The 21,052-nt window shown below is 47.0% G+C and overlaps 1 long non-coding RNA gene across 2 annotated transcripts; it reads left to right on the forward strand.

The window, feature by feature from the left end:
- The first annotated feature begins 17,655 nt into the window (after positions 1-17,655).
- On the forward strand, positions 17,656-18,956 carry LOC116663887. Of its 2 annotated transcripts, none has more exons than XR_004320248.1 (3): positions 17,656-17,731; positions 18,518-18,678; positions 18,837-18,956. It is a non-coding gene; the product is annotated as an uncharacterized LOC116663887 (long non-coding RNA). The 2 variants fall into 2 exon arrangements; XR_004320249.1 differs by lacking the exon at positions 17,656-17,731 and adding an exon at positions 18,333-18,435.
- The last annotated feature ends 2,096 nt before the right edge of the window (positions 18,957-21,052 follow it).

A 21,052-nucleotide genomic window follows, 5' to 3' on the forward strand; every position in this document is an offset into this window, starting at 1 on the left:
GCTCTGACGCGGTCTTGGCCCCCAGGCAGGAGGCGTCCCCACACCGGGCAGAAACGTCCAGGCCCCGGTATCTGCTGTGCTCAGCCACTGTCGGGCCAGCCCTGAAGGAACGTGGTCTCCTCCTGAAGCCACAGTGAGATCTGAAGTCGCTACATCAGAGGACGTCAGCCCCCTGCACCCTTGCAGCCGACTGGCAAGTCCTCTTGCCAGGAGACCCCGCAGTGCTTCCCCCAGACCACCATGGACCCCCCCGGCTCCCGGGACGTCCAGCGCCACGTGCATCACCAGGAGCTGCGTTGCCGGGACTCCGGGGGGGCTTCCCCTTCTAGGGGAGACGGCAGCTGCTGCCCCCTGGCCCCACTTGATGACCAGAACCCATGACCCCCGCCAAGACGGTGACCCCTTTTACCCCCCAACGCCGGGCGCAGAGCTCACAGCGCCCTGGAGGCAGGTGCTGCTGGAACTTCATGGGCCCCCAGCAGCAAGGCACCCCCTTGGGAAACCAGAAGCCCTGCAGAGCCCTGACCTGCGGGGAAGGGAGGCGGAGTCTCCCAGCTGAGTCGTCTGGAAGGATGGTGTGCTAGCTCGGGTCCTCTGAGGAGCAGAGGCCAAGATGGGCGGGACGCGTGGGAGAGCTGGCAGAGGAGGCGGGTGAGGATGAAGGGCGGAGGGGGGGGGGCGAGCTGGGCTCCCGCGGCCCAACACCTGCGATGGGGAGAGAAGCACGGAGGCTGGGTGGGAAGACTCTTGGGCTGCAGTGCAGCTCGCACCAAGGATTGGCCAGCCCACCGAGCGTTCTCGAACCCAAGTCACCCCTTAAGGGTGTGCGGGGAAGACAAAGGGAGAGGAGGCAGGACTGAAGAAGGAGAGCTCTCCGACTGTGATGGAGACACGGCGCCTATGGAGGAAAGGGGGCGGGGGAGCCGGACTGGGCAGGGAGGGACTCCGTGGGCTGCGCAGACCTAAGACAGTCTTGGCCACCCAGCCGGGACCCCCAAGCAAAGACCGCCAGCTAGAGGGTCTAATCTGAGAAACGTCACTTGATCCAATAATCCAGACAGTCTCCTGAGGCAGCTGTGCCTCCTCCGTGTCTCTTAGTGGTCAGATTGCTTCTCCCCCTGCTCCGCCACAAGAGGGTCTGGGTAGCAGGGCTGTAAATGAGACTGTGGCCCCGGAGGAAGGGCAGCCCAGGCTGGCTGGCGCTCGGCGTGCCCTGTCCAGGGCTCCCTGGTGCAGCTGGCCTGCCTCTGTCTGACCTTCTGCTGGCTGCTGCCTGGCTCTCCGGTGGCCCAGCCTGTGGTCTGTTCTCAGCCAGCTCGTGGCCAGGGGCTCTCTGCCCTCCGGGCGCCATCCCAGCCCTCCCGGTGTCTGGCCTGAGGTCTGACCATGACCCCCACTCAATTCTTCGCCCAAGGGGTTTGGCCCCAAATCCGCCTTCGGGATCATCTCACACCACCTGGACCCCTCCTCTGGGAAACCTCCTCACCAAACTTCAGTGGCATCCAAGTGCCCCCAGAGGTGTGAACAGAAATTTCTAACTGTCTTTTTTTTTTCTCTTTCTTTCCTAACCATCTTCATGCCATCACGGGGAGGGTCAAGGGCATCCTGGGAGTGCAGGCCCGGAGTGCTGCCCCTCCTGACCACGCGTTCCCGCCCCAAGTCCTTCACGGGGCGTGGCATGAGAGCCCTCTGCTTTTTGCTTTGTCCTCTTTCTCTGTTAACAAGCATCCCCCTCTGCGGACCCTGGGCTCCATCATGACCCGTATCTGACGACTGTTTTCCCCCTCTCCAGCCACCCTCTGGGGCTGCAGCAGGACGATGCTGGGCTTGGGGCAAGTGCGTCAGCCCTTCCCCGCTTGGACTGGCTGGAAAGAGTCGATTGTTAACATTTCAGAGATTCTGAGAGTTGGTGTGAAACACAGGCATTGTTAAAAGTTAAATAACACAAACTCACAATTAGACATGTGTTACTAAAAGCAAAGGTAATGAAAACTGGAAGTTCATCGTTGCCTGACTGTTTTAGCGGATTTTACTGCTACCTGTGCCTGGGGTTTATTTATATCCATTGCATCTCTGTGGTGGAAACCCCACAGGGCGCTACTGTACGTCTGGTCCCAGGTCCACACTCAGTCTTGTCACCGGAGTCACTTAAAATCGACCGTGATGCACGTATTTACCCCCCACGGATACACAAACGCTGCAAATCAGGGCTTGATTTATTGCTATGTTGATTGTCCACAATTCTTTGAATAATAAAACAGCCATAATTTTTCTCCATCACAACTTTCTTATTCTCAAATCCTTACCTGATTTAATGTTTTTAGACCAAAAGAAAAAATTGTGGGGGGGGGGGGGGGTTGTGGATTATCCTAGAAAAAGCCTTTCTTTTCCATCCATTGCCACATTTTAGTTCTTGGCATCACAACAAAGAATTTTTTTTCCTTGGTGATTTTTTTCCTCGTTTACTTTCTTTCTCCCCACAGGTCTCTGTCCTGTCAATCTGCAGTGCCTAGATGGGTGAAGACTATTTGAAGGGGATAGTCAAAAATTTTATTGCTTGAATTAAAGTAACCTATTTTATTTCTGTTAAGAATAGGCTTTCGTTTCCATTTTAATGTTTAATCCTTTTTTTGGGGCAATTTAGAAACAATATTTATGAATGTTTTTGTCAGATTTTGTTTTGCAGTCTGTCATCTTCTTAAATCCATTTATTTTTCATGCAACATGAAACAATAACTTAAGCACATCTTAGCAACAGGGTCTGGACAAAGCACAGCTCCTATGGTTTTTCTTGGCATTGCTTTTGCAATCTCAGCATAAACGTTACTTTTTTTTTTCTTAAAAAATTGTTTTCCTTCCCGTTGCATTGAGGTATCCTTGACGTACAGCACTGTGTAAGTTCAAGGTGGACAGCAGAATGATCTCACGTCCATCGTGAAATTATCCCAGTTTAGTTAACATCCGTCATCTCATACAGATGCAAAATAAAATAAAGGGAAGAAAATCCTTCCTTGTGATGAGAGCGCTCGGCACTCACTCTCTTAACAGCTTTCATGTATAACAGGCACCAGTGAATTTCTTGAGAACATTTCTGCTTGTTTCGCTGGGTATACCATGAACTCTTTCTATCCACTCTCAGGCAATTGTATTACACCCCTGATTACTAACTCCGAACCCATCACCAAAGGCTGTGTTTCCAGGCTCTGTTTTCCATGATTGCTCATGTCATTCACCTTTTTGTATTGCTTTTGTGCAAAATTATCCAAATAACAGCTTTACTATTGCTTGTGGATAACAGCCAAGCAATATAGATGCGTATAAAGTGAAACTCCTCTTCTGTCACTACTAATATATTTATAACATTCTTTTTCATGACCAAGAAGTCACAGTCATCAAATACACATTTTATAATTTATTCAACCACTTCCCAGTGGACGGACATTTCAGTGATGGTTGGTTTTTCACAATTACAGAGTTGCACTGTGCAATCTTGACACACATGTGACCATTTCTATAGGGTATTTTCCTAGAAATAGAAATGCAGGGTCAAAGGCCGCATACATTTAAAATGCTGGCAGATAACACCAAAGTGCCCTGCAAAAATACTCTGCCAATTTAGGGGCCCCAGACTACTGTGCATACTTTTTATAATTTAGTGACAATGTTGGAGAGTATTAAATCTGACGAGAAAAAAATGCTTCTTGTTTTTATTCACCTTCTCCTTATTTCTTAATAAATGCATAGCTTTTGAGAATTTTCTCTGTTTTTGCTTTCCATGCTGCTACTTTAACTTTCTGAAGTGCCACTTAAAAAATTATTTCTTCCAGCAATAATGGTATTTGGCTTATGGTATGCCTTATTCTCCTTTTTCAAACTCATTTTTTATTTAAAAGATAACGCATGCTTTCTTCTCTTTAAAGTTAGAAAACTACCCGTTTATAACATTTTCCTTTGTTCAATGAAATTAATTTATTTCAGGGCAAGGATTTTCCTCGTGGTTGTTCTAACGATGACCTTTTATGTTTTCGATGTTTATCCTGCGTCCTGTTTCTCGCTGTTACTCTGCTCTGCTCACCTCATTCTCAGAACTGACACATCTTACTGTTATAGTCGAGGAATTCTGAAGGGCTGCTTGCTTTTATCATGAAAATTATCAGACATCTCCAAATTACGCCCACAGTGACTCCGTATACCCATCACCTGTATTCAAATATTGTCAAGAAATTGCCAGTTCGTTTATCTGTCTTCCTTCCTTCTTTCCTTCCTTTCTTCTTTCTGAAATATTTTTAAGCAAATTCCAGATATTCCATCACTTCTCTCTTACCTTCTCCAGTCTGCATTTCTTTAAAAAGACGGGCATTTTCTTGTATAATCACCATACTATTGACACCTCACAGTGCATCATAATTCCTTGATATTATCCAATACCATTTCATATGCAAATGTCCCTAATTGCCTTAAAACCCAAAAGCTCTGCTTTCAAAATCAATCTTCAATGGCCTATTTGGATATGGTGGGATCTGTGCTGTGCTGAGCCAGGACCACAGAGGAAACCAGCGGGAGGGCCCCCTCCCCCGGGAGGGCCCCTCCCCCCCCCCGCCCCCTCCCCGCCCCCAGAAATCCCAGCTAATTTGGCTGTCCTGCCCCACCTCCTGCTGAGTAAATTGCAGGCCTGGAAGACTAGCTCGAAGCACTCAGGGCCAGCCTGCAGGGTGATATCTGAATCCGCAGCCCCATTTATTACCACTGCCATTAAGCCCTGGCTCACCCCCCTGGAAATACTGGCCTGCGCAAGCCCAGCCACTTAGGCTGGAAATGATAAAGGACAGCTTGTTTTTTCAAGTGTGTATTACATCCACTTCAAACATTTCTGAAGCCCGGAGAACACTTTCATTCTGTAAAAGGTTAAGAATAAAGAACGGAGGCAGAGTGGCCTGTTCCTCACGAGAAGACAAGTGAGAAGATCAAAGGGCAGGCCGTGTACATGGGAGTCCTGGGTTTGGTGTGTGCGCCCACAGATCACAGAAGCCTGCATTCCAGGGACGGTGACTCTGCATCTGAAAATAGCCCCTCAAGGGCTGGCAGGGGCCGGGCGCCGAGAAAGGCATTCTCTCTCAGGACCCGCCGGGGTCCTTTGAAGATGTGGCTGTAACCAAAACCGTCCCTGGTGGGACAGCCCTTGGCTGGGCCCTCTCTCCTTGCTCTGGAGGAGTGTCTGGGGGGTTGGGCGGGGGCTGCGGCATTGTGGATGCTCCGGACAAGACTCCAGGTCAGAACGACCTGCTGGAACCAACTCCAGGGCAGACCGACCTCCAGATGGGGAGCCACAAATTCAAGGTCCGTTCTAGGCTCTGCCCCAACCCCCGTTTGGGTCTTGAACTTGCCCCCCTTAGCTTCTTTCTGTGTGCCTTCTTTGAGACCCTCCTCCCCACTCATCTTCCCTTTGTCATGGAGAAGGTGTAAGACCATCACATCTGCAGAAAACGGGAACTATTTTGCAACAGCAATACTTTTCTCTACGGGGACAAAAAAGTGCCTTGTCATCTGGATTACTTAGATGCTGCTCCCTCTTTTCCCGCATCCCTGCTGAATTTGGGCAGACCCAACTGGATGGAGGAAGAACCAGCTTTTCTCTGGGCAAGTCATAAAATTTCTTCAGGCCCTCAGCTCCCTCTTCTGAACAACAGAGACAACAGTACCCCCCTTCAGGCTGTTCTGGGTGTTAGACGCGGCACCATGGGGCACTGATGGCGGTAAGCCCTGGCTTCCTCGTTGATCGATTCTCGCTCCTTTGGCCAGTCGTGCTGGTGCTTTTCTTCGTTCTAGAAGCAATCTCATGAATGATGTAACTTCCTCACAGGTTTAGCTCTTTGTCTCCCTGTCCCCACGGGAAGCTGGGCCACTGGGATCCAGCTGGCTCTGCTGCGTAGTGGAACTTCCTCCGTGCCCTCGACCCTCTTTTCCAGCTTTGAAAAACCAGGGCCTTTTCCAATGTCCATCTCACCTGACTTGGACGTTTGGAAGAACTTCTGCCTCAGATCGGCTCAGTGCCTTGTCCTGCTCATGTGGGAGAGCTGGTTCCAGCAGTAAGAACTGTCCCCTCTTGGACTTCTCCTCCTGGAAGTTTAAGGCAGGGCTGGGCCCACAAACCAAGCTGGGCGCAGTGGACAGACGTCTCTGGAAAGCTGGAGTGAGGGGGGATCGTAGTGTCGGCTCACAGCTCTTCCTCCCCATCCTTGTCTGGCCCCGCATGGTTGCAGGGGCCCCTCCCTGCTGAGTGGGCTTGGCCACGTGGCCTGCTGCGACGTGGGGGCAGAGGCCTGGTTGTCTCCACTTGCCCTTCTGCAGGTCCTGGTCCAAAATTCTCATGTTGCAGAGACGTTCACCATTCTTCCAGAAACAGTTCCCACGCACACAATCATCCGACCCCAGTTCACCGCCAGCACTCCTCTTCCTCGGCCCCTCGGCGTGGATGGGCCCCACAGCTACACCGCGAGAGCCTCCCGCTGCTCGGTCAGAGTGCTTGTGCCCAGAGCAGGCGCCTAAGGCCACCTCCCAAAGCCCTGTCCCTTCCCATCGGCTCTCCAGAGCGATGGGTGACCCACAGGCCTTGGGTGTGATAGTTGTTCCAATCCCATGACACTTCAGCACCCACTGCTTTCCTCTCTGTCCTCTTTTGGTAGGGAGCCTTCAATTCTGTCGGGTGAAAGCCTTTGCTTTGGAGGGAAGAGCTCTCAAGGCAGAGGGATTCTAGCTGTGGAACTGGTCTGAAAAGTTTGAGCAAAGGGTAAGGGTGACTCTCAAGACGTACGAAGCCCATTCTCAGTTGTGCATTAAACTGGTTCTGAAGAGCTCCAGGTACGGGGCCCTTCCGGTCCCTGCTGGCTTTGTCCAGCTTGCTCAGCCGCCTGTCTCAGCAATCCATGCCCAAGATGTGGGGCAGACCTTTCAGAAATAGGATGCCAGTTTTCTGTTGCTGTTTGACTCTTTTTTTCCCTTTTTTTTCCCCTTTCTTCCTTTCTTTTTTTTTTTTTTTAATTTACCAAATAGGCAAAAGTGGTGGTACGTTTTAAAAGCCAGATCTATTTTTAAAAGATCATGCCTAGCTCAGTAAGTAAATTACGTAGTGATGAAAACACCAAAGTAAAGCTGATGGACAGAGCAGCACGCTCTGAAAGTTCAAAAGTAGAAAAAAAAAAATAGAATGGTTCTCTCTGTGCTGTTTTGTTCCTAATGTGGGAGGGAAAAGAAATCTACGCATTAAAATTACTCTCTCAGGTGAAGGTTTCTGCCCGCTGAAGTAGTTACTGCTGCTCCTTTGCTTGCCCGAAGCTGTCGCTGCCTTCTGGGAAAGTGACCGCTGGTCCTGACCACCAGTGGGTGTGGCTGGGATCGCCCCGTGGCCCCCGGCTGGAATTAGAGCTTCTGAGGACTCGGTTATCTTTGATCTGGCGCCAGGATGAGTTCACTTTGCACGATACATGTTGCGGACAATGACCTGTGTTCCGGATAATTCTCCAGCACCCGTAGAGTGCCCCACCTCCCCCCAGTTTTCAGTAGCATCACCTCCAGCTGGCCCCCTGAAGACTTCTTCCTCTCCAGAGTGCTCTTTCAAAAACCTGGTCAAATCAAACACCGTGGGGTGCAGCGACAGCCCGGTGACCTTGCTGTGGCTGTGCTTCTGAATCCTACCCACCCAGGTGTCTGAGCACTCGGCCATTTCAGTCCCCAGCAATCCTCCAAGGCTTTGCAGACACCGGAGCACCTCAAGGAGCTCAGCCCATGCTATTCCCCACATCCTTAGCCCAGGGTCTGCTCCTGTTTTTCTGGCGCTGAAATGGGGAGAGCAGAGCGAGCAACGAAAGGAACTACGCTGTTCAGAGCATCAGTGTTGATGTCAGACTGCCCAGGCTGAGGACAGGAGCCTGTATCTGAACCAGTACCCGGTCCCCAACCTCCCCCACTGCCCCCTGCTTTCTGCCTGGGATCCCAGCCCAACGGCTACAGCGGCCCCTTGGCTCGCAGGTGCGCGGGGACGCGGCGCTGGTCAGCTGGCCGGCGGGGCCGGTGCGCTCCCGCCGTGCCCACGCCTGGCGCGCAGGGAAGCTCCCACGGCGCCCGCTCTCACGGCTCCTTGTTTGGTGGCGGCGCCTTCAGGGGACCGACCGACGGAGGAGCGGGTGGTTAGGGTGAGGCTGCGGGCTCCCCACCGAGGGGGGAGGGCTGCTTTGCTGTTGTGAAGCCCTTTAATGATTTTCCACATACATTCTAAGTTAGGGAGTTTTCGTTGGATGCGCGCTTGGAGTGAGTGGGCAGGAGAAGAGATTGGGGCACGAGAAGGCGGGCTGAGGGGGCTCGGAGGTCAGGCATCTTGACTGGACAGACAGGGCAGAAGATGCGAGACAGGAGGCAAGGGGGTGGAAGGACACTCCTGGCTTCCCCCCAACTTTGCTGGAAATGCCACTGCTAACGGGCGAAAGAGGAACTGAAAGCCACCCCGATTCTGTTTTGGAACGTCACTGCTTTTGTGTGTAAAACTTGTGTAATGATTGCCGGACAGGAGCCTGTATCTAAACTGGTCCCTGGTCCCCAGCCGTGAGGTCGGACTCAGGGAGGACAGACGGCGTCTGTCTCCGCCCCGCTGGCCACGCCCCCAAGGTCACCAAGGGACAGCAGGGCGGTCAAGAACCACGAGGGGTTTATCCTAATGAGCCCCTTCCCCACCCCCACACCCCGCCCCGCCGCCTGCTGCCCAAGGCTGAGGGACTTTGGGAAGAAAATCCTCGTAATTGGGCTGACAGTTCAAGGACACAGATGCATCTCTGTGAGCGACAACTCAAGAAATGGAATTTATGTTCTGTTAATAAGAAAAGCCATTGTCCACCTGAGTAACACATAATGAAGAGAGAAAAACCCGTGATCAGGGTGGAAACAGGGGATCCAGACTCCTCGCTATCAATTACCAACTAATAGGACAGAGATCTCATGGGGTATAACCACAGCTGGAAGGCAGAGAGGGATTTGGGTACATTTGGAAGCAATCTGTAGGCAATAATAGTAACAACAACATTATTTTAACCCTTTGCTAGAAAGACAGGTTAAGTCTCCTATAAGGAAGAGGAAATTGGGGCAACACAAAAGGAAAAATGCTGCAAAAGGGAAGGAAACACAAATTTAAAAGTCTGGCTGATCAGCCAAATCCTGCAACAAGAGCCCTAGATTCTTCTTCTCTTCCCTTCTCTCCTAAAATTATGATGAGAGCAGGCACCAAAGTGACCTTGAAGTCAGCTTTATGTTTCTTAAGAGGAAAGACACAAGTCCCCAGAGTTGGAGGTGGGCTCTGTCTGCCAGCTCCCCCGACCCCTGCCCCCAGGATTGAATCCTGGCCCTGAGGTGGGGCAAATTGGGAAGTGTGACATTCAGACCCTGAGCACGGGTCATGGAGATGCCCTGCAGGGGGTCTTGAGGATGCGCCACAGGAAGCTGGGGCAGAGCGAGGCTCCCACATGCTTGTCCCTTCTTCTTCCTCCCTGTCTTCTGTGTGGAAAGGAAAACCTACATGGGAGGGGACAGCACAAGGTCCAGACTCACAGTCCCTAAGAATTTCCTTTTTTAACCTTTTTTTTTTTAACTGTTTAAAAAAAAAATTTTTTTTTAATGGAGGTTCTGGAGATTGAACCCAGGACCTCGTGCATGCTAAGCATGTGCTCTACCCCTGAGCTATACCTTGCCACCCAATGACTTTTGGGAAAAATTCCCTAAGAATTTCTCAAGACATATTTAGAACAGGAATTCAAAACATACATGTTCCAAATCTGTCTATTATTAACTATTTATTGAACAATACCAATATGCACTAAGTATAAAAGAAAAACAGTCTTAATCTATAGTTAAAACCTTTCAGTATCCAGATCTTCTTTTTGATGTTTGTATTTCAACATTTTCTATGTAATTGTTTTCTCTTCTGATAAACGAGGTCACTGAAGTTTTTTTATTTTATTTTTTAACATAGAAGCCGACGTCACACGCACTTTGTTGCTGTTCTTCTGACGACTCTCCCTGTGGAGTTAAAAACTGTCTCTGGTCTTGTCCTCGCATGAAACTGTTAAGGAAATATTAACTATAAACATGCCTCTCATGGAGTTTCCAAGCTAGACCCTCCTGCCCCAGCCCTGGCAGAAATTTCTGTTGCTGCTAATTAAGTCACTAATGCATAGATTTTGCCAAGGAATGACTTTTTCTCCCCCATCACCTTCAGGAAAGACACAGTGACAGAGGGGAAGAACAGGAGAACTATAACGAGCTTCCAGTTTTCCCTTTGACCCCAACCCCCTGCCTCACCCCCTGCATTTCTTGTGATTATTAGACTATTCAGCCTCCCTTGAAGCTGATCGGGAGCCGGAGCCTGAGAAGCCTTACAGCCCGTGCAGGAGATGGCTGTGCACCTGCCAGGGAGAAGCCCCACGTTGCACAGTTACTATGTCGGTTACCTTGCTTAATTCAGGTGTAACTATAGCAACTACCTGTAACTGGAGATCAGTGAGGAGTGAGCCCTGTCAAAATTAACTTCGCCTTGGGCCATTTGAATTAAAGCATAAACATTTCAAGGAAGGAACAAGTTAGATGTTTTTAAAAGGGGGCAGAAAGGAGGGGAAACGTACGTGCACATATATGTATGTGAACCGCCTTTCCTTCTGTTTTCTTTCCTGGGCCATAAGACTAAAGACAGTATCACTGGAAAAGGAAAGCTCAATGAGAAAAGGCTATGTTTGGTAACACTTTTTTTTTTCATGATTTCATGGAGAAATACATGACTCTTTTTTTTTTTTAATTGAAGTGTAGTTGATGTACAACGTTACTTTCAGGTGCACAGCAAAGCGACATATGCATGCGTATATATATTTTCTTTTCTTTTCAGAGTCTTTTCCATTATATATTATTACAAGAAATTGAATATAGTTCCTTGTGCTCTACAGCAGGTCCTTGTTGTTTATCTATTTTATATATAGTCACGTGTATCTGTTAATCCCCAGCCCCTAATTTAAATCTCCCTGCCCTTTACCCTTTGGTAACCATAGTTTGTTTACTATGTCTGGTAACACCCATTTTTAAAATGCATTATTTAGAGACATAGAACATTTGTTCTTACTTTTATCGCACAAGGGATACCCAAGGGATACCCATCACTGCTGAGGATGGGCTGGGGGTACAGATGCTCCCAGGCAGAGGTCAGATCGGGCAATGGTCACGGTCCACGTTCTGGATGCTGCCACTGGATCCCAATCCTGCAGCATCATTTACTAGCTGTCTAATTGTGGACAAGTTTCCAAACTCTCTGAGCCTAGGTTTCCTCATCTATAAAAGGGCAATAAAAGTACCAGCTCCACAGGCTTGTTGGTGGAATTAACTAGGACAATGAGGAAAAAGTGCTCGGCTCAGGGTACCCGTGAACATTAGCGACAACCGTTACCACTCAGAGTCTCACTGAGGAAGAGCGTGGAGGAAGGCCTGGGAGTAGACATTTGAAGACAGAGTCCTGAAGACTTGCTCTTCCAGAAACTAGCTAGGGGATCTCTTCCCCTCTGCAGGCTTCTGTCTCCTCACCTGCAATCTCAGGAGACTGGACTACATAGCATTTAACATTCGTCCGATTCTCAGGTCCTGTGCTCCTAATTCAGCCTTCCCCCAGATGCCTTTAGATGCTCTGTGTCATCCTTCTCTCTCAGAGATCTGTGTAAGGACAGTCAATCAAAAGAAACACATAAGTCCCCCTGCTGAAGCCATGCCCCGAGTTCAGATGGATTTGTTCACTCAGCCTGTCCAATCTGGTCCTCCCTCAGAGGTTCACTCTCTGGTAGTCCGAGCATCCTTCCCAGGGCTGGGCTGTGTGAATCAGCCTGGAACTGACAACCTGGACACGGATGTCAGGCAAGGATGCCACTTCCCCCTGATGCTGTGTGGGATGACTTCTTGGACACAGTTACTGAGATTCATGTGAAGGAATTTGATTCACTTCATAGTTTTATAAAATCGCAACACTGCGGAGAAGAACGCACGTGGCGCGCCCACCCTCAGCAGAAGGGAGTGTTGAGAGAACCAGGGGGCTGCATTTATTAGAATCACGCAGGAACATAATGCTGGTGGTTAAATATATCATTCTATTCAGTGGATAATTCTGTTTTTTAACTTGTTGAGGTTTTTTTTAATTTTTTAATGGAAGTATAGTCAGTTTGCAATATTGTATCAATTTCAAGTAATAAAATAGTTCTGTATCTCATGAAACTTCTAATTTAAGTTCAACAGTTCCTTCATTGTTACTGAGGGTGCAGAGAATGCAGAAGAAATTAAGGCAAATTGTTCCCATCGAGTTTACCCCAGAGGAGTGAGCTGGCAGTCCCCATTGCTCAGGTCAGTTCCAGTTTTTGCCTGTCACCCCAGACAAGCCTGGGAACGATGGATGGGGAGGTCTGAGGGCTTGGAGAGGGTATGGCTGTCTGAAAGTCTCAAGGAAGACTGGTAAGAACTGTTTCTCCCAAAGGATGCACAGAACTGTGGGATAAAGAAATGAGGGACTGGCCTTTGAGGCCAAACCTATGAGTTCGGACTTTATCTTTTAGCTGCGAGGGGTCGGGTAGAGTAAACTCATAAGCTGGCAGGTTGGGTTCTTCCAGAAGCAGATGCTAAGAGAGAGTGAGCAGAACAAGGGGTGTGTGGGGGAGGGACATGTGTGCAGGGACAAGAGAGGATGCAGCATCAGGCTGCAGGACAGAAGCGCCAAAGCCCCTGCCACTGGGCACTGGCCATGGGGAGACACACTCTTCTGGAAGGCGGGCTGAGCGGCGCAGCTCCATGCCTGCCAAGATAGGGTTCAAGCGTACTTGCAGAAAGAGTTAACGTTCACTGGGTGCACGATATCGATCCTCCCTCCACTGGGCACATCCCCTTCACTCTCCATCCGACCTTCAGAGAAGTCCTGTGATGGGGAGGCTGCAACATTTTTCCCATTTTCCAGGTGAGGAATGGGGACCTCAAAAGGTAACGTTAACTCAGAATCATGAGGCAGCTAAGTGACAGAGGCAGGGTGGCAACTACCCCCTGCCAGCGTCTAGAGCTAGTGGTCTTTCCAGTTCCACCAGACACTGAGGGGGTGAGCGGCCAAGGCGGGAAGCCTGGTCAGAGGCCTGGTCCGCAGCGCAGCCCAGAGCAGCAGCAGGAGGGAGAGACAGAGGGACCACTTTGAAGAAGTCTTCCAGCAGAGAACGTGCAAGTCTCTGCAGTGGGTCAGGTGGGGGCATCTGGTAGGTTTGGTACCTTTCTCCCATCAGTTCTGTCAACTTATAATACATTGGAAAGACATGAACCACAGCTAGATCCCTAAATTTACTACCTTAAACTATATTCAGTTTTATCTTATTTATTTAATTTGTTGAATATGTAGTATATTCACAAATTTCAAAGATCAAAAATTATAAAAGTGTATACAATAAAAATCTCTATCTTCCTCTTATTCCCCATCTGATTAGTTTCTACCATGTGGGATACCCAAGTATATATACAGTGTTATCAATTGCTGATACTTTCTTCTAGAGATACTATCATGTAGATGGAAGACAAGACAGAAATATATCCACCCCCTTTTACACAAATTAAAGCATTCTATAAACACAGTTCTAATTTTTCCATATCGGTATATAAAGATCTGTCTCCTTATTTTCATGGCAGCATAATATTCCACGGAATGGATATACCACAAGTACTTTATCCTGTTAATGAACATTTAGTTGTTTGTCACTATTAAGAACACTACTTCTATGGGGAAAAAAATGGGCTTTATCTTAAAAGTTTAAGTTTTATCTCTGTGGTTATATTCTCTTTTTAATTCCAAATACTGTGTGTTTTAATTTCTTTCTTTATTTCCTTTGTTTGCACTTCCTGAAAGCTTCTTTGTTTTGTTAATCTTTTCAAAGAACAGAATCTTGATTTCTCCAATTTTATTTGTAACTTATCATGTTCTTTTATTGTGATTAACACCTGCATTTTTGCTCACTTTTATTCTTTTGTTACTTCTTGAGTTAAACACATAGTTAATTCTTTAAAATCTTTCTTCTCCAATAGTAAAGGTTTGTAAAGCTATGAATTGCAACTGATGGCACTCTATAGGACTGATTTGTATTTTATCATTATTATTCATTTCTAAATCATTTGTAAATTTACTTTTGCAATAATTGATCTGCTTTTTGACTCAAAACTATTTGAAAGAGTGCTTTCAAAATGTCCCAGTACTTAAAATTTATTTTTTCTTATTCATTTTCAGACTATTTCTGGATTTAATACATTTTGGTTAAATAGTGTGACCTGTGTAATTTCTACTTTGAAGTATGTAATCAAGTTTTTCTTTAGCCTACATATAACCAGATTTTGTAAATATTCTATGATCTTTTAAAATAAAAAAGCCTTGTCTCTATTTGTAGGGTACAAAATTCAATATGTGTCTATTAAAATAAACATGCTAATTGCAATGTGAAAATCCTTTTCTTTCCTTATTTATTTCTTGTCCCCATCTGGCAAATTCGAGTTGGTGCATTAATGTCTTCCAGAATTAGTGTTTTGATCATTTCTCCTAGCGGTTCTAATGATCTGCACTTTTACATATTTCAGTGCTATGCTGTTTGCACGTCAAACACGTTCATGACTTCACACATTCTGAAGCATTTTTATGGAATATGTAAATAAGGACAAGAGAGCTGTATTAGCTTTTCTTTATTTACAGAGCATTCTGTGGAACAACTATTCTGCCTGGAGTATAATCTCTTTAACCACCAGATTTGACCAAACCACACGTAGTGCAGAGAAATCAGTTTGCTCAGTGATTTCACTGATGTTCTCAGAAGCTCAGCCAACATCTTTTCTCTGGATATAATCCAGCCATTCGTGGAGCTCATTGACTCCTCCAAGGTGTTAGTGTACAATTTCTTCAATGATAGGCTCACCCAGGCCAGATGAGCAGGGTCTGACTTGTACCCAGACACGAGTTTCTATTCTTGGCAAGACTTGCTTTATTTCATCCCCAAACATTTACTGGAAAGATTAAAAACTCAACCACAATTGGGGTATTTGCAAAGTGATGTGAAGTTAAGCTATAATTCACATTTTGCCTTGCTGAATCAATTTGACCCATCTCAATTGGGAAGAAATTTCAACACACTTCCCAGTCCTGAGTCAGTACGCATCCTTATTTGGGGTCTGATATTTCATAGAATCTGGAAAGATAATAATAGGGTTTTTTTTTTCATCTCCTGACATCGTCTTGTAAAAATATCCTTATATATCTTTAGGCACTTATGCTACCATTCCTTAACCTTAAATTCATGGGAATGAAGTCAAAGGATGCACGACTTACAATTTTGATATGTAATTTGAAATTGCACTTTGGAAAGCATATCCCAACCTGCACAGTCACATTCAGTGTCAAACAAAGCCTGTCCCCCGGGCCCTCACTGCACCAGGCATTATCGCTCTCGTGTGTCTCCAAACTGGCAGAAAAAAAAAATCAATTGCTTTAATTTGCACTTCTTTAATTTCTAGAAAGTTTAAACATTCTCCTAAATTTAATAGCCATTTGTATTTCTTCTGTTAATTGCTTGTTCATGCTCATTGCCCAATTTCTTATTGGGTTATTGGTATTTTTCTGCTTTATCTTCTAGAGCTGTGTGTAAGGATCTACATCCTTTGTCGTATTGATGAGGTCCTTAAAGCAGTCTACATTCCAGCCTTTTATGTGTGTGATTCAGCTGAGTTTTTCCTCCCAATCGGCTTTCAATATCAGAAGACACTGCCAAGTGGGTTGGTAAGAACAGATGGTAAGAACAGAACTCAGCTTACGTGGATGTAAACTGACACTAAACCAAGATCAGGTTCTGAAGTTCCATAGATTTTTTTTGCCCTCGGTCCCTGGAAATCTGGTTCTACGATTCTGTTCCTGGCGCTGCTACTGTGGTTTCAGACAGTGAGTCAATTTCCGTTTGACCCAGAAACATCTGCTGCCTCTAAAAGCCTGAATAACCCCTAAAATCTTTCTCTAGGACCAACTTGTCTTAAAGTCCTGCCTCCTTAAATTCATGGAGTTTTAGTTTTCAAGAATATCTATGTTTCATCTTAAGTGAAAAAAAACCCATTATTTTGTTTGGGTTTGTTTTGTGTTCAAGAAACCATAGAACAATTCTGGGTACTGAGGCAGAGCTCTGAGGCGAGACTGCCTTCAATTTGCTGTTCGCCACAAACACCAGAGAGCTCTGATCTCAGTCCTGGGGACTTCGCTGCAAATTTCCTTCCAGAGAGTGAGGCTGGCTCAATGCACATATCATGTTATTAGCAGCATTTAGCTGATGCCAGGCGGCTGAGCTGCTTCAATGAGGAACCAGGGAAAAGCTAAGACACACAGGGTACCCTGTTTCACTGCTGCAACACAAAACCAGCATTTTTTTTTTTTTTTAGAACCACCACATCTCTTTGGTGAGTGGACATCGTAGACTGGAGGCAAGCTGCCCAGCCTAGTGACAAAAGCCAGTGCCAAAAAACTAGTTAAATGACAGGGCGGCAGAACTGGTCTAACCCAGTGGTGTGCCCAGAGCCTGGAGAGTCTTTGCTCAAGTGTTGGATCCAGACCATCCCTGTCTGGTCCCCAGCTGCACTGGTTTGGGCTGTTCACCCCCGGGGCGATTTCCAGACCACTGACATTCTCACTTATATTGCCTGCAGCGTTTTGTTGGTTTGTTTTCCTCTGGGCTTTAGAGACTCTATAAAGTGGCTGCAGTAAAGGTCAACCTTGGATAATTTGAAATTTCTATACAGTGAATGCTGAGAGTACAGGAGGAATTCTTCCTAAGATGATGGGGTCCCCAGAAGGGTTTGTTGAGTTCAGTGGGCTCTGTATACAAACTTACTTAACAGCTAACACAAATTCATAACCTGGAGAAGAATACAGGGAACAAGCAGGGGCAGAGAGGTGATGCCTACAAACTCTAGAATCCAGGCCACCCGGGTGAGGCACTGGCAGTGCACTCGTGGCACCACCTTGGGCAGGACACCTCAGCTTTCTTTGTGTCTCAGTTTCCTCATGGGAAACAGTACTTACCCTGCAGTTATTTAAGGATCAAATTGGACGACACTCTTTCCTAGCAAGCACAAGATATGCTCTAGCCACCAAAGTCATCACCGTGTGGCACCTGCTGCCACCTTTCGTGAGGCTCTGTGGCCCAGGTCCCTTCAGCCCCAGTTTTAGGGGCTCTCAGAACCCCTCTCTGTTTTGCTTAAAATCCACCAATTACAGCACATATTTGTGAATTCAAACCATACATGTTTGAAATAGCATAGTATTAACAAATTAATACATTTTAATTATATGCAAAAGATTCAAGATAGTACAACTTCTTAACCTCAAAACAAGGAGGCTCCCATCATTTCAAGGCTGGCAAACTGAAGGACCTGAAGTGCTGTTCCCTCCAGTGCCACGTGGTGGCGCTAAGTCAAGGGGCAGCCACGCCTGACTCCACTGTGGTTGCTCCACCGGGGTTACTAGGCTGTTCCTATTGATGTTTTTATTCCACTTCCTGAGGTTTCGTACAGCTCAGCAAACTTTCATTAAACAATTACTTCGCACCAGGTACTAGGCTAGTTGCTGGAGACGCCGTAAGAAATCAGACCTATTTCCTGGAAGAATTTATGCTCTAAGGTAAGAACATCCCATGAACAGACACTAATGTGACGTGGTGAGCGTGAGCAGGGAGCCGGCGGGTAGGTGGGACAAGGCTGGCTCAGAGGGGCTGCGAAGGCTTCCTGGAGAGAATAACCCGAGATGTCAAGGACCAGAGAGGCTAGACAGTTGAAGGATGGTGGCGGCGAAAGAATGCAAGGTAGGTGACAGCAGGGACAAGGACCCGGAGCAGCCCTGAGGGGACACTCAGCACCCCCGTCACCCTGCACTGGGCCCTCCTGCCTCTGGGTTTGTCCGCTGGGCTTTGCTGTGTGTTCACAGCCGAGGGCAGTTTGTCTTTGATCCATTAAAGCTCTTCCAGGAAGGGGCCTCACATCCGGGGCCCCAGATCTAGTGAGTTCATTGGCCACCCCGGTGGAGCAGCCCCTGTCCTCCGTCCAGAGCAGTGAGCCCTTCAGCCGTCCCTGGAAAGACCTTCCCTTCCACAGCCCAGTGGTTTCTTGTCACCTGCCTAATGGGTCTCAGTGAAGCCTCCTCTCTGCTCAGAGCCTGCCAGGAAGGAGCATTAATCCCGTCTCTGAGCAAACCTCCTGTTTTCAGCACTGGCCGAGCCATCCCTCCAGAAACCACGCTGATCTCCTCTGTGCTTGGTTTTCTTCCTGCAAATCAGTAAATCAGGGATGTTTTCAGCTCCCACTTAGCAACAAATGTTGCCTTCCAAGGTCAGAATTTTTTTTAAAGGCTTTAGCCCTCTTTTGCCTATTGCCTAAGGAAATATACTTAAAAGCACAAGTTGACCAACAGGTGGCTGTGCTGATTCTTGCCTGCGCACCTTCCGACAGCTGCTCCCGTCCCTCCAACAGCAAGTCTCACAGGTGACTTTTCACCGCTTACCCTGACACAAGGAGAGCTTCACCTTTGATGTCCTCAACTGCAAAGTAAAGACGGTGTACCGTATGTCTCAGGTTTGTTTTGAGAATTAAATTCATGATAACGTGTGACAAATACATGGCATAGTACTTAGCACATGATAAGCTGATACTGTTTTAAATAATGTCTGGTTATATGTTTGGGAAAAGATACTTAATATTTATATTTATGACATCATTTTTATATTATGCAGATAATTTTTACAAGGTTTTAAAGAGTCATCAGACCCTGGTCTCTATGGAGCTAATTCCCTGCCTCTGAGAAGTTCCACTTGATGATCTCAGCGTTACACTGAGTGTTAACATTCTTGTCGACTGTAGCGTATTTTAAATGAAAACCACTGTAAGTGATTTCTAGTGTTTTTATTAGTGGGTTTTGCTGGAACAGCACGCAGGCTCGTTTCTGGTCCCGAGTGTTCCCTGCAAATGGCCAGCTGATTCCATCAGTCCAGGGTGACGGTTAATTGACGGCTGGCCCCATCCCTCCTCACTCTCCTCATTCATCAACTACAGATGACGACCATTGTGGTCCTTGGGAGAACACATCAATGCTTTCAGATCCGTTAAAAAACAAAAAACAAACAAACCAACCAAAAAAAAACAAAACCACACGCTTCCAATTTGTTTTAAAGTTTCACATTTGTAAATTCCTTTGAGTCTCTCTGAAATAAATAGGACACATTTATTCTCATTAGCACACATGGAAACTGAGGTCAGAAGGGCCGTGGGAGGGCCACGTGGCTGGGAAGGGAAGGATGCGGCTGAGGTGCCTCCACACGACCACGTTCCATCGGGACGGATGCTCTCGGTGTGCTGCCGTGGCCTGCGGTTCCCAGGACCCCGCCCCACCACCTCTTCCCCGAAAGGCTGCAGGACCCGGCCTGGCCTGGACCACCGTCGCTGTTCTGGCTGACCACCCTCCTGGCCATCCCTAGGTGGCTCCCGCGGGGACACTTGACCCAACCTGGGCCAGGAATTTAAGGTGAAACCGAGTTTGGTCCTCCAGCGGAGGGCTGGCAGCGCGCCTTGTCGAGCTGGGAGAGGCGTCCGTGCTCCGTCCCGGCGGAGCAGTGAGGCCCAGGGGAGCTGTTTGCAAGGGAAACGGGTGACCCAGAGAGCACGCCGGGGACTGCGCCCATGGGCTCCCAGTCCTGCACCAGCCTTGTTCCAGCTCTTGGCTCCACGGGACCCCCAGAACCCGTAAAACAGCCCCACTTTTATCTTATCATTTTACTTCTGATGCTTGTAACTTAAGAATTTTGCCCTCTGCCCCTCATCTACTTAAACTTAATTTCTGTTGCTTATAATTTAAGAATCCTAGCAAAGACAGCGTGTTAGTTCCATGTGATTTGTGTGCCCGGATCTCAAGCTATTGCATAGAGACTTCTTTCTTTCAGCTAATAGTCTTTCGTTGATTTTTGCCTTCCAGTTTTAGTGAGGTGTCACTGCCACCCGGCACTGTGTGGGGTGTGCAGCATCATGATTGGACTGACACACATCATGAAATGATGACCACAGTAAGTTTCGTGAGCATCTGCCATCTCGTGCAGATACGAGATTAAAGAAATAGAAGCAGTTTTTCCCTTGTGATGAGAACTCAGGATTTACTCTCTTAACAACTTTCAGATATAACACACGGCGCTGGTAATTATGTTTACTTAACAGAGACTTTTTTAATTTTATTTTTTATTGCAGTGTCATTGATGTACAATGTTCGTTTCAGGTGTACAGCAAAGCAGTGCAGTTGTACATACACGCACATATACATATTTTTCCTTTTCAGATTCCTTTCCATTATATGTTACTACAAGATATTGAATTAGTTCTCTGTGCTCTACAGTAGGACCTTGTTGTTTATCTATTTTATATACAGTCATGTGTATCTGTTAACCCCAAATTCCTAATTTATCCCTCCTTCCCTTTCCCCTTTGGTTACCAAAGTCTGTTTTCTATGTCTGTGAGTCTATTTCTGGTTTGTAAATAGAATTTCTATTTTTTTTTTAGATTCCACATGTGAGTTATATCATGTGCTATTTGTCTTTTTATGCCTGACTTACTTCACTTGATATGACAATCTCTAGGTCCACCCATGTTACTGCAAATGGCTTTTCTTTCTTTTTTATGGCTGAGTAATATTCCATTGTATATATACATATATACCACATCTTCTTTATTCATTGATCCGTCACTGGAAGTTTAGGTTGTTTCCATGTCTTGGCTATTGTAAATAGTGCTGCTATGAACATTGGGGTGCATGTATTTTTTCGAAGTAGAGTTCCCTCCAGATATATGCCCAGGAGTGAGATTACTGGGTCATATGGTAAGTCTATTTTTAGCTTTTTAAGGAACCTCCATGCTGTCCTCCATAGAGGCTGTGATGCAGGAAAACGGATGTGGGGCATGAGGAGGG

The sequence above is a fragment of the Camelus ferus genome, chromosome 5 (assembly GCF_009834535.1).
Source record: "Camelus ferus isolate YT-003-E chromosome 5, BCGSAC_Cfer_1.0, whole genome shotgun sequence".
In the NCBI taxonomy this organism is placed as follows: domain Eukaryota; kingdom Metazoa; phylum Chordata; class Mammalia; order Artiodactyla; family Camelidae; genus Camelus; species Camelus ferus.